The 27,423-nt window shown below is 42.0% G+C and overlaps 12 non-coding genes across 12 annotated transcripts; all 12 read left to right on the top strand.

Annotated features, from left to right (window-relative positions):
• Window positions 1-553: 553 nt before the first annotated feature.
• trnam-cau (transfer RNA methionine (anticodon CAU)) lies at window positions 554-626 on the top strand. The gene has a single exon. It is a non-coding gene; the product is annotated as a tRNA-Met (tRNA).
• Window positions 627-2,830: 2,204 nt separating this feature from the next.
• trnam-cau (transfer RNA methionine (anticodon CAU)) lies at window positions 2,831-2,903 on the top strand. The gene has a single exon. It is a non-coding gene; the product is annotated as a tRNA-Met (tRNA).
• Window positions 2,904-5,108: 2,205 nt separating this feature from the next.
• Window positions 5,109-5,181, top strand: trnam-cau (transfer RNA methionine (anticodon CAU)). The gene has a single exon. It is a non-coding gene; the product is annotated as a tRNA-Met (tRNA).
• Window positions 5,182-7,385: 2,204 nt separating this feature from the next.
• Window positions 7,386-7,458, top strand: trnam-cau (transfer RNA methionine (anticodon CAU)). The gene has a single exon. It is a non-coding gene; the product is annotated as a tRNA-Met (tRNA).
• Window positions 7,459-9,662: 2,204 nt separating this feature from the next.
• Window positions 9,663-9,735, top strand: trnam-cau (transfer RNA methionine (anticodon CAU)). Its single transcript has one exon. It is a non-coding gene; the product is annotated as a tRNA-Met (tRNA).
• A 2,204-nt stretch (window positions 9,736-11,939) lies between these two features.
• On the top strand, window positions 11,940-12,012 carry trnam-cau (transfer RNA methionine (anticodon CAU)). The gene has a single exon. It is a non-coding gene; the product is annotated as a tRNA-Met (tRNA).
• A 2,200-nt stretch (window positions 12,013-14,212) lies between these two features.
• Window positions 14,213-14,285, top strand: trnam-cau (transfer RNA methionine (anticodon CAU)). Its single transcript has one exon. It is a non-coding gene; the product is annotated as a tRNA-Met (tRNA).
• Window positions 14,286-16,485: 2,200 nt separating this feature from the next.
• On the top strand, window positions 16,486-16,558 carry trnam-cau (transfer RNA methionine (anticodon CAU)). Its single transcript has one exon. It is a non-coding gene; the product is annotated as a tRNA-Met (tRNA).
• A 2,204-nt stretch (window positions 16,559-18,762) lies between these two features.
• Window positions 18,763-18,835, top strand: trnam-cau (transfer RNA methionine (anticodon CAU)). The gene has a single exon. It is a non-coding gene; the product is annotated as a tRNA-Met (tRNA).
• A 2,204-nt stretch (window positions 18,836-21,039) lies between these two features.
• On the top strand, window positions 21,040-21,112 carry trnam-cau (transfer RNA methionine (anticodon CAU)). Its single transcript has one exon. It is a non-coding gene; the product is annotated as a tRNA-Met (tRNA).
• A 2,204-nt stretch (window positions 21,113-23,316) lies between these two features.
• On the top strand, window positions 23,317-23,389 carry trnam-cau (transfer RNA methionine (anticodon CAU)). Its single transcript has one exon. It is a non-coding gene; the product is annotated as a tRNA-Met (tRNA).
• Window positions 23,390-25,593: 2,204 nt separating this feature from the next.
• On the top strand, window positions 25,594-25,666 carry trnam-cau (transfer RNA methionine (anticodon CAU)). The gene has a single exon. It is a non-coding gene; the product is annotated as a tRNA-Met (tRNA).
• Window positions 25,667-27,423: the final 1,757 nt, after the last annotated feature.

Below are 27,423 nucleotides of genomic sequence, written 5' to 3'. Positions count from 1 at the left end.
AATGAATTATTAAGTAATCTAAAGTAGAGAGACACAGAATTACTCTTTGTGCAGCCTGAAATGTCAAAGTCTGAAGTTGCATCTCCATATTCTTTCACTCTTCGTTCTCCGCTTTTAACAGTGTCGGAGTGTTATCTTAAGACTTGTATTTGTATTTCTTTTTGAACACTTGTAAAAAAAAACCAACAAATTCAAAGCATTTTGGCTATCCCTGTATGATAAAGGTGTGATTAATACGGATTACAAATTTGCCTTTGACTCTATTTGCAATATGTTTTGTTATTCTATTGCAATGTAGTGTACCGAGCTGTATCGTCTTGTCAACGTTCAGCTTACGTCAAGCGATGTCCTGCAATACTCCATTTCCAATGTGCAAGTTTCCATTTTGTTGACTTACATTTCTGCTCACATGGACTAACAGCATTCCAGGGAAAGCTTTACATGACATCTTCGTCAGCTAGGTGTAATTTTTTTAATGAACAAAAGCAGTGCTCATGCCAACCTGCTGAGCCACCTTGAGCGGTCCCGCGTGTCCACGGACTGCACTGCGCCAGCCTCGTTAGCGCAGGAGGTAGCGCGTCAGTCTCATAATCTGAAGGGCGTGAGTTCAATCCTCACACGAGGCAATTGAAGCTTTTGGAACGGATGAACAACTAACCCTAAGCTGTTGAAGTGCTATTTCCCCAGTTAGTCATATGTCGATTGCAGTCCTAAGCAAAGCTTCTACAGACGTGAGAGTCTCGTAGTTTGCAAATAGTGCACATATAAGTCCGCTCACTCTATCTGTGTTTGCAATTTGACAGTAAACACTATGATTCCTCCCTCTCTTTGCTTGCAGTGTTGTTATCTCTGTGGCTACAAACGTGCATGTTGACAGGTCTACACGAGTTGCGCAGTGGACTGGTTTGTTTTCTAGAAATTCTATCATAGACAGCAATTTATTTTGTGTCCACTTCTCTCCACCACCTGTTCAGTCTTTTTCCTTGATGGCATCTGTTTAGTCACCGCTGCTGAGATATAATGCTAATATTCTGGAGTGTGTCAGCTCCCAGTTGCTTTACAGAAAGAACTTCCTGCATTGTCACAGCTCTAATAGGGAAGATCGGGCTTGATCAGACCGCGTAACACCCGATGGATTCACGCACGACTGGGATTTAGTGGGTGGAACACATTTAGGAAAAGTTTAAGACACGCACCCTGCCGTGCATGGTTGCTTTGGCAAGATCTGGAATCGAAAAAGGAAATGGCGCATGTCTCACTTATTACTCATGGACTGACAAGCTTTTGAGCACTTGAAATGGCCATTTGCCACTTTGTGCCAGTGAAACTGTAGAAGTCCTAATTGACCTTCAAATAGTCCTAGGAATTGAAGTAGAAATAGCTGCTCTGTTGTCATGGGCCACAGTTTAAGGTGTTGGTGTCAAACTCCAATGTGGTCTCTTGCAGCCTAGAGAATTAAGTTGCTTATCTGAGGTGATTTCTGCTGAGCCACGTGCCACCAGTGGGGAGAGCTTGAACTCCCTGATCCTTTACTGAAACATCTACCTGCCGCATGGCAGTGTATTCTTTCATGTAGTAGAGGAAGGTTTAACCTTCTTGCCTGCGTGAGTTAAATGTCAGATAAACACTCTTCAGCTATTGGACCTTCAACGTAGATCAATAAAAGATCTGGAGGAGCCTATTTCTCATGCGCAAGTTACAGTGGTGTTTGCCTATGCTTCTCTTCCATAACTTGTAGCAGCATTCCTGGGACAGCTTTGTCTTTTCTCTTAAGCTATAACACTGTTAACTCCAATGACACCCCCCCTCCCCACGACGACCAGCACAAGTCAGTAACAAGATGTACTTGCAATTAACAAGTACATCTCAAGTCTTGACAGTCAAATCCTGTCTCAAGTCCCAACTCAACTCATGCATGTCCAAAGTCAAGATGGGCATTTACCAAGTCCCAGTCATGCCACCACGTTTAATGTCATTTCAATATTTGACACCAACAAAGTATTTGATGTAGTGCACGAAACTGACAAATAGCTTTTTTCAATATATTTTTAGTACAAGACAAGAAGATGCAAATACATATGAAATGACTGCAAGCGCTTTAAACAATGAAGTACAACTGATTTTAACAGAAACTACTGAGAACTTGTATGACAAGTGCAGCTAGACCAGAAAAATCAACAGTATAAACAGAATGTTGGAAGAAACCACCCTTCATATTAGTTATTAGGCTGTCCTTTGTTATTAGCGTGCTACTGTTACTTAGCTAGCTAGCTAGGCTAATGAATTATTAAGTAATCTAAAGTAGAGAGACACAGAATTACTCTTTGTGCAGCCTGAAATGTCAAAGTCTGAAGTTGCATCTCCATATTCTTTCACTCTTCGTTCTCCGCTTTTAACAGTGTCGGAGTGTTATCTTAAGACTTGTATTTGTATTTCTTTTTGAACACTTGTAAAAAAAAACAACAAATTCAAAGCATTTTGGCTATCCCTGTATGATAAAGGTGTGATTAATACGGATTACAAATTTGCCTTTGACTCTATTTGCAATATGTTTTGTTATTCTATTGCAATGTAGTGTACCGAGCTGTATCGTCTTGTCAACGTTCAGCTTACGTCAAGCGATGTCCTGCAATACTCCATTTCCAATGTGCAAGTTTCCATTTTGTTGACTTACATTTCTGCTCACATGGACTAACAGCATTCCAGGGAAAGCTTTACATGACATCTTCGTCAGCTAGGTGTAATTTTTTTAATGAACAAAAGCAGTGCTCATGCCAACCTGCTGAGCCACCTTGAGCGGTCCCGCGTGTCCACAGACTGCACTGCGCCAGCCTCGTTAGCGCAGGAGGTAGCGCGTCAGTCTCATAATCTGAAGGGCGTGAGTTCAATCCTCACACGAGGCAATTGAAGCTTTTGGAACGGATGAACAACTAACCCTAAGCTGTTGAAGTGCTATTTCCCCAGTTAGTCGTATGTCGATTGCAGTCCTAAGCAAAGCTTCTACAGACGTGAGAGTCTCGTAGTTTGCAAATAGTGCACATATAAGTCCGCTCACTCTATCTGTGTTTGCAATTTGACAGTAAACACTATGATTCCTCCCTCTCTTTGCTTGCAGTGTTGTTATCTCTGTGGCTACAAACGTGCATGTTGACAGGTCTACACGAGTTGCGCAGTGGACTGGTTTGTTTTCTAGAAATTCTATCATAGACAGCAATTTATTTTGTGTCCACTTCTCTCCACCACCTGTTCAGTCTTTTTCCTTGATGGCATCTGTTTAGTCACCGCTGCTGAGATATAATGCTAATATTCTGGAGTGTGTCAGCTCCCAGTTGCTTTACAGAAAGAACTTCCTGCATTGTCACAGCTCTAATAGGGAAGATCGGGCTTGATCAGACCGCGTAACACCCGATGGATTCACGCACGACTGGGATTTAGTGGGTGGAACACATTTAGGAAAAGTTTAAGACACGCACCCTGCCGTGCATGGTTGCTTTGGCAAGATCTGGAATCGAAAAAGGAAATGGCGCATGTCTCACTTATTACTCATGGACTGACAAGCTTTTGAGCACTTGAAATGGCCATTTGCCACTTTGTGCCAGTGAAACTGTAGAAGTCCTAATTGACCTTCAAATAGTCCTAGGAATTGAAGTAGAAATAGCTGCTCTGTTGTCATGGGCCACAGTTTAAGGTGTTGGTGTCAAACTCCAATGTGGTCTCTTGCAGCCTAGAGAATTAAGTTGCTTATCTGAGGTGATTTCTGCTGAGCCACGTGCCACCAGTGGGGAGAGCTTGAACTCCCTGATCCTTTACTGAAACATCTACCTGCCGCATGGCAGTGTATTCTTTCATGTAGTAGAGGAAGGTTTAACCTTCTTGCCTGCGTGAGTTAAATGTCAGATAAACACTCTTCAGCTATTGGACCTTCAACGTAGATCAATAAAAGATCTGGAGGAGCCTATTTCTCATGCGCAAGTTACAGTGGTGTTTGCCTATGCTTCTCTTCCATAACTTGTAGCAGCATTCCTGGGACAGCTTTGTCTTTTCTCTTAAGCTATAACACTGTTAACTCCAATGACACCCCCCCTCCCCACGACGACCAGCACAAGTCAGTAACAAGATGTACTTGCAATTAACAAGTACATCTCAAGTCTTGACAGTCAAATCCTGTCTCAAGTCCCAACTCAACTCATGCATGTCCAAAGTCAAGATGGGCATTTACCAAGTCCCAGTCATGCCACCACGTTTAATGTCATTTCAATATTTGACACCAACAAAGTATTTGATGTAGTGCACGAAACTGACAAATAGCTTTTTTCAATATATTTTTAGTACAAGACAAGAAGATGCAAATACATATGAAATGACTGCAAGCGCTTTAAACAATGAAGTACAACTGATTTTAACAGAAACTACTGAGAACTTGTATGACAAGTGCAGCTAGACCAGAAAAATCAACAGTATAAACAGAATGTTGGAAGAAACCACCCTTCATATTAGTTATTAGGCTGTCCTTTGTTATTAGCGTGCTACTGTTACTTAGCTAGCTAGCTAGGCTAATGAATTATTAAGTAATCTAAAGTAGAGAGACACAGAATTACTCTTTGTGCAGCCTGAAATGTCAAAGTCTGAAGTTGCATCTCCATATTCTTTCACTCTTCGTTCTCCGCTTTTAACAGTGTCGGAGTGTTATCTTAAGACTTGTATTTGTATTTCTTTTTGAACACTTGTAAAAAAAAACCAACAAATTCAAAGCATTTTGGCTATCCCTGTATGATAAAGGTGTGATTAATACGGATTACAAATTTGCCTTTGACTCTATTTGCAATATGTTTTGTTATTCTATTGCAATGTAGTGTACCGAGCTGTATCGTCTTGTCAACGTTCAGCTTACGTCAAGCGATGTCCTGCAATACTCCATTTCCAATGTGCAAGTTTCCATTTTGTTGACTTACATTTCTGCTCACATGGACTAACAGCATTCCAGGGAAAGCTTTACATGACATCTTCGTCAGCTAGGTGTAATTTTTTTAATGAACAAAAGCAGTGCTCATGCCAACCTGCTGAGCCACCTTGAGCGGTCCCGCGTGTCCACGGACTGCACTGCGCCAGCCTCGTTAGCGCAGGAGGTAGCGCGTCAGTCTCATAATCTGAAGGTCGTGAGTTCAATCCTCACACGAGGCAATTGAAGCTTTTTGAACGGATGAACAACTAACCCTAAGCTGTTGAAGTGCTATTTCCCCAGTTAGTCGTATGTCGAGTGCAGTCCTAAGCAAAGCTTCTACAGACCTGAGAGTCTCGTAGTTTGCAAATAGTGCACATATAAGTCCGCTCACTCTATCTGTGTTTGCAATTTGACAGTAAACACTATGATTCCTCCCTCTCTTTGCTTGCAGTGTTGTTATCTCTGTGGCTACAAACGTGCATGTTGACAGGTCTACACGAGTTGCGCAGTGGACTGGTTTGTTTTCTAGAAATTCTATCATAGACAGCAATTTATTTTGTGTCCACTTCTCTCCACCACCTGTTCAGTCTTTTTCCTTGATGGCATCTGTTTAGTCACCGCTGCTGAGATATAATGCTAATATTCTGGAGTGTGTCAGCTCCCAGTTGCTTTACAGAAAGAACTTCCTGCATTGTCACAGCTCTAACAGGGAAGATCGGGCTTGATCAGACCGCGTAACACCCGATGGATTCACGCACGACTGGGATTTAGTGGGTGGAACACATTTAGGAAAAGTTTAAGACACGCACCCTGCCGTGCATGGTTGCTTTGGCAAGATCTGGAATCGAAAAAGGAAATGGCGCATGTCTCACTTATTACTCATGGACTGACAAGCTTTTGAGCACTTGAAATGGCCATTTGCCACTTTGTGCCAGTGAAACTGTAGAAGTCCTAATTGACCTTCAAATAGTCCTAGGAATTGAAGTAGAAATAGCTGCTCTGTTGTCATGGGCCACAGTTTAAGGTGTTGGTGTCAAACTCCAATGTGGTCTCTTGCAGCCTAGAGAATTAAGTTGCTTATCTGAGGTGATTTCTGCTGAGCCACGTGCCACCAGTGGGGAGAGCTTGAACTCCCTGATCCTTTACTGAAACATCTACCTGCCGCATGGCAGTGTATTCTTTCATGTAGTAGAGGAAGGTTTAACCTTCTTGCCTGCGTGAGTTAAATGTCAGATAAACACTCTTCAGCTATTGGACCTTCAACGTAGATCAATAAAAGATCTGGAGGAGCCTATTTCTCATGCGCAAGTTACAGTGGTGTTTGCCTATGCTTCTCTTCCATAACTTGTAGCAGCATTCCTGGGACAGCTTTGTCTTTTCTCTTAAGCTATAACACTGTTAACTCCAATGACACCCCCCCTCCCCACGACGACCAGCACAAGTCAGTAACAAGATGGACTTGCAATTAACAAGTACATCTCAAGTCTTGACAGTCAAATCCTGTCTCAAGTCCCAACTCAACTCATGCATGTCCAAAGTTAAGATGGGCATTTACCAAGTCCCAGTCATGCCACCACGTTTAATGTCATTTCAATATTTGACACCAACAAAGTATTTGATGTAGTGCACGAAACTGACAAATAGCTTTTTTCAATATATTTTTAGTACAAGACAAGAAGATGCAAATACATATGAAATGACTGCAAGCGCTTTAAACAATGAAGTACAACTGATTTTAACAGAAACTACTGAGAACTTGTATGACAAGTGCAGCTAGACCAGAAAAATCAACAGTATAAACAGAATGTTGGAAGAAACCACCCTTCATATTAGTTATTAGGCTGTCCTTTGTTATTAGCGTGCTACTGTTACTTAGCTAGCTAGCTAGGCTAATGAATTATTAAGTAATCTAAAGTAGAGAGACACAGAATTACTCTTTGTGCAGCCTGAAATGTCAAAGTCTGAAGTTGCATCTCCATATTCTTTCACTCTTCGTTCTCCGCTTTTAACAGTGTCGGAGTGTTATCTTAAGACTTGTATTTGTATTTCTTTTTGAACACTTGTAAAAAAACCCAACAAATTCAAAGCATTTTGGCTATCCCTGTATGATAAAGGTGTGATTAATACGGATTACAAATTTGCCTTTGACTCTATTTGCAATATGTTTTGTTATTCTATTGCAATGTAGTGTACCGAGCTGTATCGTCTTGTCAACGTTCAGCTTACGTCAAGCGATGTCCTGCAATACTCCATTTCCAATGTGCAAGTTTCCATTTTGTTGACTTACATTTCTGCTCACATGGACTAACAGCATTCCAGGGAAAGCTTTACATGACATCTTCGTCAGCTAGGTGTAATTTTTTTAATGAACAAAAGCAGTGCTCATGCCAACCTGCTGAGCCACCTTGAGCGGTCCCGCGTGTCCACGGACTGCACTGCGCCAGCCTCGTTAGCGCAGGAGGTAGCGCGTCAGTCTCATAATCTGAAGGTCGTGAGTTCAATCCTCACACGAGGCAATTGAAGCTTTTTGAACGGATGAACAACTAACCCTAAGCTGTTGAAGTGCTATTTCCCCAGTTAGTCGTATGTCGAGTGCAGTCCTAAGCAAAGCTTCTACAGACGTGAGAGTCTCGTAGTTTGCAAATAGTGCACATATAAGTCCGCTCACTCTATCTGTGTTTGCAATTTGACAGTAAACACTATGATTCCTCCCTCTCTTTGCTTGCAGTGTTGTTATCTCTGTGGCTACAAACGTGCATGTTGACAGGTCTACACGAGTTGCGCAGTGGACTGGTTTGTTTTCTAGAAATTCTATCATAGACAGCAATTTATTTTGTGTCCACTTCTCTCCACCACCTGTTCAGTCTTTTTCCTTGATGGCATCTGTTTAGTCACCGCTGCTGAGATATAATGCTAATATTCTGGAGTGTGTCAGCTCCCAGTTGCTTTACAGAAAGAACTTCCTGCATTGTCACAGCTCTAACAGGGAAGATCGGGCTTGATCAGACCGCGTAACACCCGATGGATTCACGCACGACTGGGATTTAGTGGGTGGAACACATTTAGGAAAAGTTTAAGACACGCACCCTGCCGTGCATGGTTGCTTTGGCAAGATCTGGAATCGAAAAAGGAAATGGCGCATGTCTCACTTATTACTCATGGACTGACAAGCTTTTGAGCACTTGAAATGGCCATTTGCCACTTTGTGCCAGTGAAACTGTAGAAGTCCTAATTGACCTTCAAATAGTCCTAGGAATTGAAGTAGAAATAGCTGCTCTGTTGTCATGGGCCACAGTTTAAGGTGTTGGTGTCAAACTCCAATGTGGTCTCTTGCAGCCTAGAGAATTAAGTTGCTTATCTGAGGTGATTTCTGCTGAGCCACGTGCCACCAGTGGGGAGAGCTTGAACTCCCTGATCCTTTACTGAAACATCTACCTGCCGCATGGCAGTGTATTCTTTCATGTAGTAGAGGAAGGTTTAACCTTCTTGCCTGCGTGAGTTAAATGTCAGATAAACACTCTTCAGCTATTGGACCTTCAACGTAGATCAATAAAAGATCTGGAGGAGCCTATTTCTCATGCGCAAGTTACAGTGGTGTTTGCCTATGCTTCTCTTCCATAACTTGTAGCAGCATTCCTGGGACAGCTTTGTCTTTTCTCTTAAGCTATAACACTGTTAACTCCAATGACACCCCCCCTCCCCACGACGACCAGCACAAGTCAGTAACAAGATGGACTTGCAATTAACAAGTACATCTCAAGTCTTGACAGTCAAATCCTGTCTCAAGTCCCAACTCAACTCATGCATGTCCAAAGTCAAGATGGGCATTTACCAAGTCCCAGTCATGCCACCACGTTTAATGTCATTTCAATATTTGACACCAACAAAGTATTTGATGTAGTGCACGAAACTGACAAATAGCTTTTTTCAATATATTTTTAGTACAAGACAAGAAGATGCAAATACATATGAAATGACTGCAAGCGCTTTAAACAATGAAGTACAACTGATTTTAACAGAAACTACTGAGAACTTGTATGACAAGTGCAGCTAGACCAGAAAAATCAACAGTATAAACAGAATGTTGGAAGAAACCACCCTTCATATTAGTTATTAGGCTGTCCTTTGTTATTAGCATGCTACTGTTACTTAGCTAGCTAGCTAGGCTAATGAATTATTAAGTAATCTAAAGTAGAGAGACACAGAATTACTCTTTGTGCAGCCTGAAATGTCAAAGTCTGAAGTTGCATCTCCATATTCTTTCACTCTTCGTTCTCCGCTTTTAACAGTGTCGGAGTGTTATCTTAAGACTTGTATTTGTATTTCTTTTTGAACACTTGTAAAAAAACCCAACAAATTCAAAGCATTTTGGCTATCCCTGTATGATAAAGGTGTGATTAATACGGATTACAAATTTGCCTTTGACTCTATTTGCAATATGTTTTGTTATTCTATTGCAATGTAGTGTACCGAGCTGTATCGTCTTGTCAACGTTCAGCTTACGTCAAGCGATGTCCTGCAATACTCCATTTCCAATGTGCAAGTTTCCATTTTGTTGACTTACATTTCTGCTCACATGGACTAACAGCATTCCAGGGAAAGCTTTACATGACATCTTCGTCAGCTAGGTGTAATTTTTTTAATGAACAAAAGCAGTGCTCATGCCAACCTGCTGAGCCACCTTGAGCGGTCCCGCGTGTCCACGGACTGCACTGCGCCAGCCTCGTTAGCGCAGGAGGTAGCGCGTCAGTCTCATAATCTGAAGGTCGTGAGTTCAATCCTCACACGAGGCAATTGAAGCTTTTTGAACGGATGAACAACTAACCCTAAGCTGTTGAAGTGCTATTTCCCCAGTTAGTCGTATGTCGAGTGCAGTCCTAAGCAAAGCTTCTACAGACGTGAGAGTCTCGTAGTTTGCAAATAGTGCACATATAAGTCCGCTCACTCTATCTGTGTTTGCAATTTGACAGTAAACACTATGATTCCTCCCTCTCTTTGCTTGCAGTGTTGTTATCTCTGTGGCTACAAACGTGCATGTTGACAGGTCTACACGAGTTGCGCAGTGGACTGGTTTGTTTTCTAGAAATTCTATCATAGACAGCAATTTATTTTGTGTCCACTTCTCTCCACCACCTGTTCAGTCTTTTTCCTTGATGGCATCTGTTTAGTCACCGCTGCTGAGATATAATGCTAATATTCTGGAGTGTGTCAGCTCCCAGTTGCTTTACAGAAAGAACTTCCTGCATTGTCACAGCTCTAACAGGGAAGATCGGGCTTGATCAGACCGCGTAACACCCGATGGATTCACGCACGACTGGGATTTAGTGGGTGGAACACATTTAGGAAAAGTTTAAGACACGCACCCTGCCGTGCATGGTTGCTTTGGCAAGATCTGGAATCGAAAAAGGAAATGGCGCATGTCTCACTTATTACTCATGGACTGACAAGCTTTTGAGCACTTGAAATGGCCATTTGCCACTTTGTGCCAGTGAAACTGTAGAAGTCCTAATTGACCTTCAAATAGTCCTAGGAATTGAAGTAGAAATAGCTGCTCTGTTGTCATGGGCCACAGTTTAAGGTGTTGGTGTCAAACTCCAATGTGGTCTCTTGCAGCCTAGAGAATTAAGTTGCTTATCTGAGGTGATTTCTGCTGAGCCACGTGCCACCAGTGGGGAGAGCTTGAACTCCCTGATCCTTTACTGAAACATCTACCTGCCGCATGGCAGTGTATTCTTTCATGTAGTAGAGGAAGGTTTAACCTTCTTGCCTGCGTGAGTTAAATGTCAGATAAACACTCTTCAGCTATTGGACCTTCAACGTAGATCAATAAAAGATCTGGAGGAGCCTATTTCTCATGCGCAAGTTACAGTGGTGTTTGCCTATGCTTCTCTTCCATAACTTGTAGCAGCATTCCTGGGACAGCTTTGTCTTTTCTCTTAAGCTATAACACTGTTAACTCCAATGACACCCCCCCTCCCCACGACGACCAGCACAAGTCAGTAACAAGATGGACTTGCAATTAACAAGTACATCTCAAGTCTTGACAGTCAAATCCTGTCTCAAGTCCCAACTCAACTCATGCATGTCCAAAGTCAAGATGGGCATTTACCAAGTCCCAGTCATGCCACCACGTTTAATGTCATTTCAATATTTGACACCAACAAAGTATTTGATGTAGTGCACGAAACTGACAAATAGCTTTTTTCAATATATTTTTAGTACAAGACAAGAAGATGCAAATACATATGAAATGACTGCAAGCGCTTTAAACAATGAAGTACAACTGATTTTAACAGAAACTACTGAGAACTTGTATGACAAGTGCAGCTAGACCAGAAAAATCAACAGTATAAACAGAATGTTGGAAGAAACCACCCTTCATATTAGTTATTAGGCTGTCCTTTGTTATTAGCATGCTACTGTTACTTAGCTAGCTAGCTAGGCTAATGAATTATTAAGTAATCTAAAGTAGAGAGACACAGAATTACTCTTTGTGCAGCCTGAAATGTCAAAGTCTGAAGTTGCATCTCCATATTCTTTCACTCTTCGTTCTCCGCTTTTAACAGTGTCGGAGTGTTATCTTAAGACTTGTATTTGTATTTCTTTTTGAACACTTGTAAAAAAACCCAACAAATTCAAAGCATTTTGGCTATCCCTGTATGATAAAGGTGTGATTAATACGGATTACAAATTTGCCTTTGACTCTATTTGCAATATGTTTTGTTATTCTATTGCAATGTAGTGTACCGAGCTGTATCGTCTTGTCAACGTTCAGCTTACGTCAAGCGATGTCCTGCAATACTCCATTTCCAATGTGCAAGTTTCCATTTTGTTGACTTACATTTCTGCTCACATGGACTAACAGCATTCCAGGGAAAGCTTTACATGACATCTTCGTCAGCTAGGTGTAATTTTTTTAATGAACAAAAGCAGTGCTCATGCCAACCTGCTGAGCCACCTTGAGCGGTCCCGCGTGTCCACCGACTGCACTGCGCCAGCCTCGTTAGCGCAGGAGGTAGCGCGTCAGTCTCATAATCTGAAGGTCGTGAGTTCAATCCTCACACGAGGCAATTGAAGCTTTTTGAACGGATGAACAACTAACCCTAAGCTGTTGAAGTGCTATTTCCCCAGTTAGTCGTATGTTGAGTGCAGTCCTAAGCAAAGCTTCTACAGACGTGAGAGTCTCGTAGTTTGCAAATAGTGCACATATAAGTCCGCTCACTCTATCTGTGTTTGCAATTTGACAGTAAACACTATGATTCCTCCCTCTCTTTGCTTGCAGTGTTGTTATCTCTGTGGCTACAAACGTGCATGTTGACAGGTCTACACGAGTTGCGCAGTGGACTGGTTTGTTTTCTAGAAATTCTATCATAGACAGCAATTTATTTTGTGTCCACTTCTCTCCACCACCTGTTCAGTCTTTTTCCTTGATGGCATCTGTTTAGTCACCGCTGCTGAGATATAATGCTAATATTCTGGAGTGTGTCAGCTCCCAGTTGCTTTACAGAAAAAACTTCCTGCATTGTCACAGCTCTAACAGGGAAGATCGGGCTTGATCAGACCGCGTAACACCCGATGGATTCACGCACGACTGGGATTTAGTGGGTGGAACACATTTAGGAAAAGTTTAAGACACGCACCCTGCCGTGCATGGTTGCTTTGGCAAGATCTGGAATCGAAAAAGGAAATGGCGCATGTCTCACTTATTACTCATGGACTGACAAGCTTTTGAGCACTTGAAATGGCCATTTGCCACTTTGTGCCAGTGAAACTGTAGAAGTCCTAATTGACCTTCAAATAGTCCTAGGAATTGAAGTAGAAACAGCTGCTCTGTTGTCATGGGCCACAGTTTAAGGTGTTGGTGTCAAACTCCAATGTGGTCTCTTGCAGCCTAGAGAATTAAGTTGCTTATCTGAGGTGATTTCTGCTGAGCCACGTGCCACCAGTGGGGAGAGCTTGAACTCCCTGATCCTTTACTGAAACATCTACCTGCCGCATGGCAGTGTATTCTTTCATGTAGTAGAGGAAGGTTTAACCTTCTTGCCTGCGTGAGTTAAATGTCAGATAAACACTCTTCAGCTATTGGACCTTCAACGTAGATCAATAAAAGATCTGGAGGAGCCTATTTCTCATGCGCAAGTTACAGTGGTGTTTGCCTATGCTTCTCTTCCATAACTTGTAGCAGCATTCCTGGGACAGCTTTGTCTTTTCTCTTAAGCTATAACACTGTTAACTCCAATGACACCCCCCCTCCCCACGACGACCAGCACAAGTCAGTAACAAGATGTACTTGCAATTAACAAGTACATCTCAAGTCTTGACAGTCAAATCCTGTCTCAAGTCCCAACTCAACTCATGCATGTCCAAAGTCAAGATGGGCATTTACCAAGTCCCAGTCATGCCACCACGTTTAATGTCATTTCAATATTTGACACCAACAAAGTATTTGATGTAGTGCACGAAACTGACAAATAGCTTTTTTCAATATATTTTTAGTACAAGACAAGAAGATGCAAATACATATGAAATGACTGCAAGCGCTTTAAACAATGAAGTACAACTGATTTTAACAGAAACTACTGAGAACTTGTATGACAAGTGCAGCTAGACCAGAAAAATCAACAGTATAAACAGAATGTTGGAAGAAACCACCCTTCATATTAGTTATTAGGCTGTCCTTTGTTATTAGCATGCTACTGTTACTTAGCTAGCTAGGCTAATGAATTATTAAGTAATCTAAAGTAGAGAGACACAGAATTACTCTTTGTGCAGCCTGAAATGTCAAAGTCTGAAGTTGCATCTCCATATTCTTTCACTCTTCGTTCTCCGCTTTTAACAGTGTCGGAGTGTTATCTTAAGACTTGTATTTGTATTTCTTTTTGAACACTTGTAAAAAAACCCAACAAATTCAAAGCATTTTGGCTATCCCTGTATGATAAAGGTGTGATTAATACGGATTACAAATTTGCCTTTGACTCTATTTGCAATATGTTTTGTTATTCTATTGCAATGTAGTGTACCGAGCTGTATCGTCTTGTCAACGTTCAGCTTACGTCAAGCGATGTCCTGCAATACTCCATTTCCAATGTGCAAGTTTCCATTTTGTTGACTTACATTTCTGCTCACATGGACTAACAGCATTCCAGGGAAAGCTTTACATGACATCTTCGTCAGCTAGGTGTAATTTTTTTAATGAACAAAAGCAGTGCTCATGCCAACCTGCTGAGCCACCTTGAGCGGTCCCGCGTGTCCACGGACTGCACTGCGCCAGCCTCGTTAGCGCAGGAGGTAGCGCGTCAGTCTCATAATCTGAAGGTCGTGAGTTCAATCCTCACACGAGGCAATTGAAGCTTTTTGAACGGATGAACAACTAACCCTAAGCTGTTGAAGTGCTATTTCCCCAGTTAGTCGTATGTCGAGTGCAGTCCTAAGCAAAGCTTCTACAGACGTGAGAGTCTCGTAGTTTGCAAATAGTGCACATATAAGTCCGCTCACTCTATCTGTGTTTGCAATTTGACAGTAAACACTATGATTCCTCCCTCTCTTTGCTTGCAGTGTTGTTATCTCTGTGGCTACAAACGTGCATGTTGACAGGTCTACACGAGTTGCGCAGTGGACTGGTTTGTTTTCTAGAAATTCTATCATAGACAGCAATTTATTTTGTGTCCACTTCTCTCCACCACCTGTTCAGTCTTTTTCCTTGATGGCATCTGTTTAGTCACCGCTGCTGAGATATAATGCTAATATTCTGGAGTGTGTCAGCTCCCAGTTGCTTTACAGAAAGAACTTCCTGCATTGTCACAGCTCTAACAGGGAAGATCGGGCTTGATCAGACCGCGTAACACCCGATGGATTCACGCACGACTGGGATTTAGTGGGTGGAACACATTTAGGAAAAGTTTAAGACACGCACCCTGCCGTGCATGGTTGCTTTGGCAAGATCTGGAATCGAAAAAGGAAATGGCGCATGTCTCACTTATTACTCATGGACTGACAAGCTTTTGAGCACTTGAAATGGCCATTTGCCACTTTGTGCCAGTGAAACTGTAGAAGTCCTAATTGACCTTCAAATAGTCCTAGGAATTGAAGTAGAAACAGCTGCTCTGTTGTCATGGGCCACAGTTTAAGGTGTTGGTGTCAAACTCCAATGTGGTCTCTTGCAGCCTAGAGAATTAAGTTGCTTATCTGAGGTGATTTCTGCTGAGCCACGTGCCACCAGTGGGGAGAGCTTGAACTCCCTGATCCTTTACTGAAACATCTACCTGCCGCATGGCAGTGTATTCTTTCATGTAGTAGAGGAAGGTTTAACCTTCTTGCCTGCGTGAGTTAAATGTCAGATAAACACTCTTCAGCTATTGGACCTTCAACGTAGATCAATAAAAGATCTGGAGGAGCCTATTTCTCATGCGCAAGTTACAGTGGTGTTTGCCTATGCTTCTCTTCCATAACTTGTAGCAGCATTCCTGGGACAGCTTTGTCTTTTCTCTTAAGCTATAACACTGTTAACTCCAATGACACCCCCCCTCCCCACGACGACCAGCACAAGTCAGTAACAAGATGTACTTGCAATTAACAAGTACATCTCAAGTCTTGACAGTCAAATCCTGTCTCAAGTCCCAACTCAACTCATGCATGTCCAAAGTCAAGATGGGCATTTACCAAGTCCCAGTCATGCCACCACGTTTAATGTCATTTCAATATTTGACACCAACAAAGTATTTGATGTAGTGCACGAAACTGACAAATAGCTTTTTTCAATATATTTTTAGTACAAGACAAGAAGATGCAAATACATATGAAATGACTGCAAGCGCTTTAAACAATGAAGTACAACTGATTTTAACAGAAACTACTGAGAACTTGTATGACAAGTGCAGCTAGACCAGAAAAATCAACAGTATAAACAGAATGTTGGAAGAAACCACCCTTCATATTAGTTATTAGGCTGTCCTTTGTTATTAGCATGCTACTGTTACTTAGCTAGCTAGGCTAATGAATTATTAAGTAATCTAAAGTAGAGAGACACAGAATTACTCTTTGTGCAGCCTGAAATGTCAAAGTCTGAAGTTGCATCTCCATATTCTTTCACTCTTCGTTCTCCGCTTTTAACAGTGTCGGAGTGTTATCTTAAGACTTGTATTTGTATTTCTTTTTGAACACTTGTAAAAAAACCCAACAAATTCAAAGCATTTTGGCTATCCCTGTATGATAAAGGTGTGATTAATACGGATTACAAATTTGCCTTTGACTCTATTTGCAATATGTTTTGTTATTCTATTGCAATGTAGTGTACCGAGCTGTATCGTCTTGTCAACGTTCAGCTTACGTCAAGCGATGTCCTGCAATACTCCATTTCCAATGTGCAAGTTTCCATTTTGTTGACTTACATTTCTGCTCACATGGACTAACAGCATTCCAGGGAAAGCTTTACATGACATCTTCGTCAGCTAGGTGTAATTTTTTTAATGAACAAAAGCAGTGCTCATGCCAACCTGCTGAGCCACCTTGAGCGGTCCCGCGTGTCCACGGACTGCACTGCGCCAGCCTCGTTAGCGCAGGAGGTAGCGCGTCAGTCTCATAATCTGAAGGTCGTGAGTTCAATCCTCACACGAGGCAATTGAAGCTTTTTGAACGGATGAACAACTAACCCTAAGCTGTTGAAGTGCTATTTCCCCAGTTAGTCGTATGTCGAGTGCAGTCCTAAGCAAAGCTTCTACAGACGTGAGAGTCTCGTAGTTTGCAAATAGTGCACATATAAGTCCGCTCACTCTATCTGTGTTTGCAATTTGACAGTAAACACTATGATTCCTCCCTCTCTTTGCTTGCAGTGTTGTTATCTCTGTGGCTACAAACGTGCATGTTGACAGGTCTACACGAGTTGCGCAGTGGACTGGTTTGTTTTCTAGAAATTCTATCATAGACAGCAATTTATTTTGTGTCCACTTCTCTCCACCACCTGTTCAGTCTTTTTCCTTGATGGCATCTGTTTAGTCACCGCTGCTGAGATATAATGCTAATATTCTGGAGTGTGTCAGCTCCCAGTTGCTTTACAGAAAGAACTTCCTGCATTGTCACAGCTCTAACAGGGAAGATCGGGCTTGATCAGACCGCGTAACACCCGATGGATTCACGCACGACTGGGATTTAGTGGGTGGAACACATTTAGGAAAAGTTTAAGACACGCACCCTGCCGTGCATGGTTGCTTTGGCAAGATCTGGAATCGAAAAAGGAAATGGCGCATGTCTCACTTATTACTCATGGACTGACAAGCTTTTGAGCACTTGAAATGGCCATTTGCCACTTTGTGCCAGTGAAACTGTAGAAGTCCTAATTGACCTTCAAATAGTCCTAGGAATTGAAGTAGAAATAGCTGCTCTGTTGTCATGGGCCACAGTTTAAGGTCTTGGTGTCAAACTCCAATGTGGTCTCTTGCAGCCTAGAGAATTAAGTTGCTTATCTGAGGTGATTTCTGCTGAGCCACGTGCCACCAGTGGGGAGAGCTTGAACTCCCTGATCCTTTACTGAAACATCTACCTGCCGCATGGCAGTGTATTCTTTCATGTAGTAGAGGAAGGTTTAACCTTCTTGCCTGCGTGAGTTAAATGTCAGATAAACACTCTTCAGCTATTGGACCTTCAACGTAGATCAATAAAAGATCTGGAGGAGCCTATTTCTCATGCGCAAGTTACAGTGGTGTTTGCCTATGCTTCTCTTCCATAACTTGTAGCAGCATTCCTGGGACAGCTTTGTCTTTTCTCTTAAGCTATAACACTGTTAACTCCAATGACACCCCCCCTCCCCACGACGACCAGCACAAGTCAGTAACAAGATGGACTTGCAATTAACAAGTACATCTCAAGTCTTGACAGTCAAATCCTGTCTCAAGTCCCAACTCAACTCATGCATGTCCAAAGTTAAGATGGGCATTTACCAAGTCCCAGTCATGCCACCACGTTTAATGTCATTTCAATATTTGACACCAACAAAGTATTTGATGTAGTGCACGAAACTGACAAATAGCTTTTTTCAATATATTTTTAGTACAAGACAAGAAGATGCAAATACATATGAAATGACTGCAAGCGCTTTAAACAATGAAGTACAACTGATTTTAACAGAAACTACTGAGAACTTGTATGACAAGTGCAGCTAGACCAGAAAAATCAACAGTATAAACAGAATGTTGGAAGAAACCACCCTTCATATTAGTTATTAGGCTGTCCTTTGTTATTAGCATGCTACTGTTACTTAGCTAGCTAGCTAGGCTAATGAATTATTAAGTAATCTAAAGTAGAGAGACACAGAATTACTCTTTGTGCAGCCTGAAATGTCAAAGTCTGAAGTTGCATCTCCATATTCTTTCACTCTTCGTTCTCCGCTTTTAACAGTGTCGGAGTGTTATCTTAAGACTTGTATTTGTATTTCTTTTTGAACACTTGTAAAAAAACCCAACAAATTCAAAGCATTTTGGCTATCCCTGTATGATAAAGGTGTGATTAATACGGATTACAAATTTGCCTTTGACTCTATTTGCAATATGTTTTGTTATTCTATTGCAATGTAGTGTACCGAGCTGTATCGTCTTGTCAACGTTCAGCTTACGTCAAGCGATGTCCTGCAATACTCCATTTCCAATGTGCAAGTTTCCATTTTGTTGACTTACATTTCTGCTCACATGGACTAACAGCATTCCAGGGAAAGCTTTACATGACATCTTCGTCAGCTAGGTGTAATTTTTTTAATGAACAAAAGCAGTGCTCATGCCAACCTGCTGAGCCACCTTGAGCGGTCCCGCGTGTCCACGGACTGCTCTGCGCCAGCCTCGTTAGCGCAGGAGGTAGCGCGTCAGTCTCATAATCTGAAGGTCGTGAGTTCAATCCTCACACGAGGCAATTGAAGCTTTTGGAACGGATGAACAACTAACCCTAAGCTGTTGAAGTGCTATTTCCCCAGTTAGTCGTATGTCGATTGCAGTCCTAAGCAAAGCTTCTACAGACGTGAGAGTCTCGTAGTTTGCAAATAGTGCACATATAAGTCCGCTCACTCTATCTGTGTTTGCAATTTGACAGTGAACACTATGATTCCTCCCTCTCTTTGCTTGCAGTGTTGTTATCTCTGTGGCTACAAACGTGCATGTTGACAGGTCTACACGAGTTGCGCAGTGGACTGGTTTGTTTTCTAGAAATTCTATCATAGACAGCAATTTATTTTGTGTCCACTTCTCTCCACCACCTGTTCAGTCTTTTTCCTTGATGGCATCTGTTTAGTCACCGCTGCTGAGATATAATGCTAATATTCTGGAGTGTGTCAGCTCCCAGTTGCTTTACAGAAAGAACTTCCTGCATTGTCACAGCTCTAACAGGGAAGATCGGGCTTGATCAGACCGCGTAACACCCGATGGATTCACGCACGACTGGGATTTAGTGGGTGGAACACATTTAGGAAAAGTTTAAGACACGCACCCTGCCGTGCATGGTTGCTTTGGCAAGATCTGGAATCGAAAAAGGAAATGGCGCATGTCTCACTTATTACTCATGGACTGACAAGCTTTTGAGCACTTGAAATGGCCATTTGCCACTTTGTGCCAGTGAAACTGTAGAAGTCCTAATTGACCTTCAAATAGTCCTAGGAATTGAAGTAGAAATAGCTGCTCTGTTGTCATGGGCCACAGTTTAAGGTCTTGGTGTCAAACTCCAATGTGGTCTCTTGCAGCCTAGAGAATTAAGTTGCTTATCTGAGGTGATTTCTGCTGAGCCACGTGCCACCAGTGGGGAGAGCTTGAACTCCCTGATCCTTTACTGAAACATCTACCTGCCGCATGGCAGTGTATTCTTTCATGTAGTAGAGGAAGGTTTAACCTTCTTGCCTGCGTGAGTTAAATGTCAGATAAACACTCTTCAGCTATTGGACCTTCAACGTAGATCAATAAAAGATCTGGAGGAGCCTATTTCTCATGCGCAAGTTACAGTGGTGTTTGCCTATGCTTCTCTTCCATAACTTGTAGCAGCATTCCTGGGACAGCTTTGTCTTTTCTCTTAAGCTATAACACTGTTAACTCCAATGACACCCCCCCTCCCCACGACGACCAGCACAAGTCAGTAACAAGATGGACTTGCAATTAACAAGTACATCTCAAGTCTTGACAGTCAAATCCTGTCTCAAGTCCCAACTCAACTCATGCATGTCCAAAGTTAAGATGGGCATTTACCAAGTCCCAGTCATGCCACCACGTTTAATGTCATTTCAATATTTGACACCAACAAAGTATTTGATGTAGTGCACGAAACTGACAAATAGCTTTTTTCAATATATTTTTAGTACAAGACAAGAAGATGCAAATACATATGAAATGACTGCAAGCGCTTTAAACAATGAAGTACAACTGATTTTAACAGAAACTACTGAGAACTTGTATGACAAGTGCAGCTAGACCAGAAAAATCAACAGTATAAACAGAATGTTGGAAGAAACCACCCTTCATATTAGTTATTAGGCTGTCCTTTGTTATTAGCATGCTACTGTTACTTAGCTAGCTAGCTAGGCTAATGAATTATTAAGTAATCTAAAGTAGAGAGACACAGAATTACTCTTTGTGCAGCCTGAAATGTCAAAGTCTGAAGTTGCATCTCCATATTCTTTCACTCTTCGTTCTCCGCTTTTAACAGTGTCGGAGTGTTATCTTAAGACTTGTATTTGTATTTCTTTTTGAACACTTGTAAAAAAAAACAACAAATTCAAAGCATTTTGGCTATCCCTGTATGATAAAGGTGTGATTAATACGGATTACAAATTTGCCTTTGACTCTATTTGCAATATGTTTTGTTATTCTATTGCAATGTAGTGTACCGAGCTGTATCGTCTTGTCAACGTTCAGCTTACGTCAAGCGATGTCCTGCAATACTCCATTTCCAATGTGCAAGTTTCCATTTTGTTGACTTACATTTCTGCTCACATGGACTAACAGCATTCCAGGGAAAGCTTTACATGACATCTTCGTCAGCTAGGTGTAATTTTTTTAATGAACAAAAGCAGTGCTCATGCCAACCTGCTGAGCCACCTTGAGCGGTCCCGCGTGTCCACGGACTGCACTGCGCCAGCCTCGTTAGCGCAGGAGGTAGCGCGTCAGTCTCATAATCTGAAGGTCGTGAGTTCAATCCTCACACGAGGCAATTGAAGCTTTTTGAACGGATGAACAACTAACCCTAAGCTGTTGAAGTGCTATTTCCCCAGTTAGTCGTATGTCGAGTGCAGTCCTAAGCAAAGCTTCTACAGACGTGAGAGTCTCGTAGTTTGCAAATAGTGCACATATAAGTCCGCTCACTCTATCTGTGTTTGCAATTTGACAGTAAACACTATGATTCCTCCCTCTCTTTGCTTGCAGTGTTGTTATCTCTGTGGCTACAAACGTGCATGTTGACAGGTCTACACGAGTTGCGCAGTGGACTGGTTTGTTTTCTAGAAATTCTATCATAGACAGCAATTTATTTTGTGTCCACTTCTCTCCACCACCTGTTCAGTCTTTTTCCTTGATGGCATCTGTTTAGTCACCGCTGCTGAGATATAATGCTAATATTCTGGAGTGTGTCAGCTCCCAGTTGCTTTACAGAAAGAACTTCCTGCATTGTCACAGCTCTAACAGGGAAGATCGGGCTTGATCAGACCGCGTAACACCCGATGGATTCACGCACGACTGGGATTTAGTGGGTGGAACACATTTAGGAAAAGTTTAAGACACGCACCCTGCCGTGCATGGTTGCTTTGGCAAGATCTGGAATCGAAAAAGGAAATGGCGCATGTCTCACTTATTACTCATGGACTGACAAGCTTTTGAGCACTTGAAATGGCCATTTGCCACTTTGTGCCAGTGAAACTGTAGAAGTCCTAATTGACCTTCAAATAGTCCTAGGAATTGAAGTAGAAATAGCTGCTCTGTTGTCATGGGCCACAGTTTAAGGTGTTGGTGTCAAACTCCAATGTGGTCTCTTGCAGCCTAGAGAATTAAGTTGCTTATCTGAGGTGATTTCTGCTGAGCCACGTGCCACCAGTGGGGAGAGCTTGAACTCCCTGATCCTTTACTGAAACATCTACCTGCCGCATGGCAGTGTATTCTTTCATGTAGTAGAGGAAGGTTTAACCTTCTTGCCTGCGTGAGTTAAATGTCAGATAAACACTCTTCAGCTATTGGACCATCAACGTAGATCAATAAAAGATCTGGAGGAGCCTATTTCTCATGCGCAAGTTACAGTGGTGTTTGCCTATGCTTCTCTTCCATAACTTGTAGCAGCATTCCTGGGACAGCTTTGTCTTTTCTCTTAAGCTATAACACTGTTAACTCCAATGACACCCCCCCTCCCCACGACGACCAGCACAAGTCAGTAACAAGATGTACTTGCAATTAACAAGTACATCTCAAGTCTTGACAGTCAAATCCTGTCTCAAGTCCCAACTCAACTCATGCATGTCCAAAGTCAAGATGGGCATTTACCAAGTCCCAGTCATGCCACCACGTTTAATGTCATTTCAATGTTTGACACCAACAAAGTATTTGATGTAGTGCACGAAACTGACAAATAGCTTTTTTCAATATATTTTTAGTACAAGACAAGAAGATGCAAATACATATGAAATGACTGCAAGCGCTTTAAACAATGAAGTACAACTGATTTTAACAGAAACTACTGAGAACTTGTATGACAAGTGCAGCTAGACCAGAAAAATCAACAGTATAAACAGAATGTTGGAAGAAACCACCCTTCATATTAGTTATTAGGCTGTCCTTTGTTATTAGCGTGCTACTGTTACGTAGGTAGCTAGCTAGGCTAATGAATTATTAAGTAATCTAAAGTAGAGAGACACAGAATTACTCTTTGTGCAGCCTGAAATGTCAAAGTCTGAAGTTGCATCTCCATATTCTTTCACTCTTCGTTCTCCGCTTTTAACAGTGTCGGAGTGTTATCTTAAGACTTGTATTTGTATTTCTTTTTGAACACTTGTAAAAAAACCCAACAAATTCAAAGCATTTTGGCTATCCCTGTATGATAAAGGTGTGATTAATACGGATTACAAATTTGCCTTTGACTCTATTTGCAATATGTTTTGTTATTCTATTGCAATGTAGTGTACCGAGCTGTATCGTCTTGTCAACGTTCAGCTTACGTCAAGCGATGTCCTGCAATACTCCATTTCCAATGTGCAAGTTTCCATTTTGTTGACTTACATTTCTGCTCACATGGACTAACAGCATTCCAGGGAAAGCTTTACATGACATCTTCGTCAGCTAGGTGTAATTTTTTTAATGAACAAAAGCAGTGCTCATGCCAACCTGCTGAGCCACCTTGAGCGGTCCCGCGTGTCCACGGACTGCACTGCGCCAGCCTCGTTAGCGCAGGAGGTAGCGCGTCAGTCTCATAATCTGAAGGTCGTGAGTTCAATCCTCACACGAGGCAATTGAAGCTTTTTGAACGGATGAACAACTAACCCTAAGCTGTTGAAGTGCTATTTCCCCAGTTAGTCGTATGTCGAGTGCAGTCCTAAGCAAAGCTTCTACAGACGTGAGAGTCTCGTAGTTTGCAAATAGTGCACATATAAGTCCGCTCACTCTATCTGTGTTTGCAATTTGACAGTAAACACTATGATTCCTCCCTCTCTTTGCTTGCAGTGTTGTTATCTCTGTGGCTACAAACGTGCATGTTGACAGGTCTACACGAGTTGCGCAGTGGACTGGTTTGTTTTCTAGAAATTCTATCATAGACAGCAATTTATTTTGTGTCCACTTCTCTCCACCACCTGTTCAGTCTTTTTCCTTGATGGCATCTGTTTAGTCACCGCTGCTGAGATATAATGCTAATATTCTGGAGTGTGTCAGCTCCCAGTTGCTTTACAGAAAGAACTTCCTGCATTGTCACAGCTCTAACAGGGAAGATCGGGCTTGATCAGACCGCGTAACACCCGATGGATTCACGCACGACTGGGATTTAGTGGGTGGAACACATTTAGGAAAAGTTTAAGACACGCACCCTGCCGTGCATGGTTGCTTTGGCAAGATCTGGAATCGAAAAAGGAAATGGCGCATGTCTCACTTATTACTCATGGACTGACAAGCTTTTGAGCACTTGAAATGGCCATTTGCCACTTTGTGCCAGTGAAACTGTAGAAGTCCTAATTGACCTTCAAATAGTCCTAGGAATTGAAGTAGAAACAGCTGCTCTGTTGTCATGGGCCACAGTTTAAGGTCTTGGTGTCAAACTCCAATGTGGTCTCTTGCAGCCTAGAGAATTAAGTTGCTTATCTGAGGTGATTTCTGCTGAGCCACGTGCCACCAGTGGGGAGAGCTTGAACTCCCTGATCCTTTACTGAAACATCTACCTGCCGCATGGCAGTGTATTCTTTCATGTAGTAGAGGAAGGTTTAACCTTCTTGCCTGCGTGAGTTAAATGTCAGATAAACACTCTTCAGCTATTGGACCTTCAACGTAGATCAATAAAAGATCTGGAGGAGCCTATTTCTCATGCGCAAGTTACAGTGGTGTTTGCCTATGCTTCTCTTCCATAACTTGTAGCAGCATTCCTGGGACAGCTTTGTCTTTTCTCTTAAGCTATAACACTGTTAACTCCAATGACACCCCCCCTCCCCACGACGACCAGCACAAGTCAGTAACAAGATGTACTTGCAATTAACAAGTACATCTCAAGTCTTGACAGTCAAATCCTGTCTCAAGTCCCAACTCAACTCATGCATGTCCAAAGTCAAGATGGGCATTTACCAAGTCCCAGTCATGCCACCACGTTTAATGTCATTTCAATATTTGACACCAACAAAGTATTTGATGTAGTGCACGAAACTGACAAATAGCTTTTTTCAATATATTTTTAGTACAAGACAAGAAGATGCAAATACATATGAAATGACTGCAAGCGCTTTAAACAATGAAGTACAACTGATTTTAACAGAAACTACTGAGAACTTGTATGACAAGTGCAGCTAGACCAGAAAAATCAACAGTATAAACAGAATGTTGGAAGAAACCACCCTTCATATTAGTTATTAGGCTGTCCTTTGTTATTAGCGTGCTACTGTTACTTAGCTAGCTAGCTAGGCTAATGAATTATTAAGTAATCTAAAGTAGAGAGACACAGAATTACTCTTTGTGCAGCCTGAAATGTCAAAGTCTGAAGTTGCATCTCCATATTCTTTCACTCTTCGTTCTCCGCTTTTAACAGTGTCGGAGTGTTATCTTAAGACTTGTATTTGTATTTCTTTTTGAACACTTGTAAAAAAAAACAACAAATTCAAAGCATTTTGGCTATCCCTGTATGATAAAGGTGTGATTAATACGGATTACAAATTTGCCTTTGACTCTATTTGCAATATGTTTTGTTATTCTATTGCAATGTAGTGTACCGAGCTGTATCGTCTTGTCAACGTTCAGCTTACGTCAAGCGATGTCCTGCAATACTCCATTTCCAATGTGCAAGTTTCCATTTTGTTGACTTACATTTCTGCTCACATGGACTAACAGCATTCCAGGGAAAGCTTTACATGACATCTTCGTCAGCTAGGTGTAATTTTTTTAATGAACAAAAGCAGTGCTCATGCCAACCTGCTGAGCCACCTTGAGCGGTCCCGCGTGTCCCCGGACTGCACTGCGCCAGCCTCGTTAGCGCAGGAGGTAGCGCGTCAGTCTCATAATCTGAAGGTCGTGAGTTCAATCCTCACACGAGGCAATTGAAGCTTTTTGAACGGATGAACAACTAACCCTAAGCTGTTGAAGTGCTATTTCCCCAGTTAGTCGTATGTCGAGTGCAGTCCTAAGCAAAGCTTCTACAGACGTGAGAGTCTCGTAGTTTGCAAATAGTGCACATATAAGTCCGCTCACTCTATCTGTGTTTGCAATTTGACAGTAAACACTATGATTCCTCCCTCTCTTTGCTTGCAGTGTTGTTATCTCTGTGGCTACAAACGTGCATGTTGACAGGTCTACACGAGTTGCGCAGTGGACTGGTTTATTTTCTAGAAATTCTATCATAGACAGCAATTTATTTTGTGTCCACTTCTCTCCACCACCTGTTCAGTCTTTTTCCTTGATGGCATCTGTTTAGTCACCGCTGCTGAGATATAATGCTAATATTCTGGAGTGTGTCAGCTCCCAGTTGCTTTACAGAAAGAACTTCCTGCATTGTCACAGCTCTAACAGGGAAGATCGGGCTTGATCAGACCGCGTAACACCCGATGGATTCACGCACGACTGGGATTTAGTGGGTGGAACACATTTAGGAAAAGTTTAAGACACGCACCCTGCCGTGCATGGTTGCTTTGGCAAGATCTGGAATCGAAAAAGGAAATGGCGCATGTCTCACTTATTACTCATGGACTGACAAGCTTTTGAGCACTTGAAATGGCCATTTGCCACTTTGTGCCAGTGAAACTGTAGAAGTCCTAATTGACCTTCAAATAGTCCTAGGAATTGAAGTAGAAACAGCTGCTCTGTTGTCATGGGCCACAGTTTAAGGTCTTGGTGTCAAACTCCAATGTGGTCTCTTGCAGCCTAGAGAATTAAGTTGCTTATCTGAGGTGATTTCTGCTGAGCCACGTGCCACCAGTGGGGAGAGCTTGAACTCCCTGATCCTTTACTGAAACATCTACCTGCCGCATGGCAGTGTATTCTTTCATGTAGTAGAGGAAGGTTTAACCTTCTTGCCTGCGTGAGTTAAATGTCAGATAAACACTCTTCAGCTATTGGACCTTCAACGTAGATCAATAAAAGATCTGGAGGAGCCTATTTCTCATGCGCAAGTTACAGTGGTGTTTGCCTATGCTTCTCTTCCATAACTTGTAGCAGCATTCCTTGGACAGCTTAGTCTTTTCTCTTAAGCTATAACACTGTTAACTCCAATGACACCCCCCCTCCCCACGACGACCAGCACAAGTCAGTAACAAGATGTACTTGCAATTAACAAGTACATCTCAAGTCTTGACAGTCAAATCCTGTCTCAAGTCCCAACTCAACTCATGCATGTCCAAAGTCAAGATGGGCATTTACCAAGTCCCAGTCATGCCACCACGTTTAATGTCATTTCAATGTTTGACACCAACAAAGTATTTGATGTAGTGCACGAAACTGACAAATAGCTTTTTTCAATATATTTTTAGTACAAGACAAGAAGATGCAAATACATATGAAATGACTGCAAGCGCTTTAAACAATGAAGTACAACTGATTTTAACAGAAACTACTGAGAACTTGTATGACAAGTGCAGCTAGACCAGAAAAATCAACAGTATAAACAGAATGTTGGAAGAAACCACCCTTCATATTAGTTATTAGGCTGTCCTTTGTTATTAGCGTGCTACTGTTACTTAGCTAGCTAGCTAGGCTAATGAATTATTAAGTAATCTAAAGTAGAGAGACACAGAATTACTCTTTGTGCAGCCTGAAATGTCAAAGTCTGAAGTTGCATCTCCATATTCTTTCACTCTTCGT

This window comes from Electrophorus electricus, chromosome 3, assembly GCF_041902795.1.
Source record: "Electrophorus electricus isolate QZ-2024a chromosome 3, ASM4190279v1, whole genome shotgun sequence".
Taxonomy (NCBI): domain Eukaryota; kingdom Metazoa; phylum Chordata; class Actinopteri; order Gymnotiformes; family Gymnotidae; genus Electrophorus; species Electrophorus electricus.
This window is presented reverse-complemented; position numbering and strand designations above follow the sequence as displayed.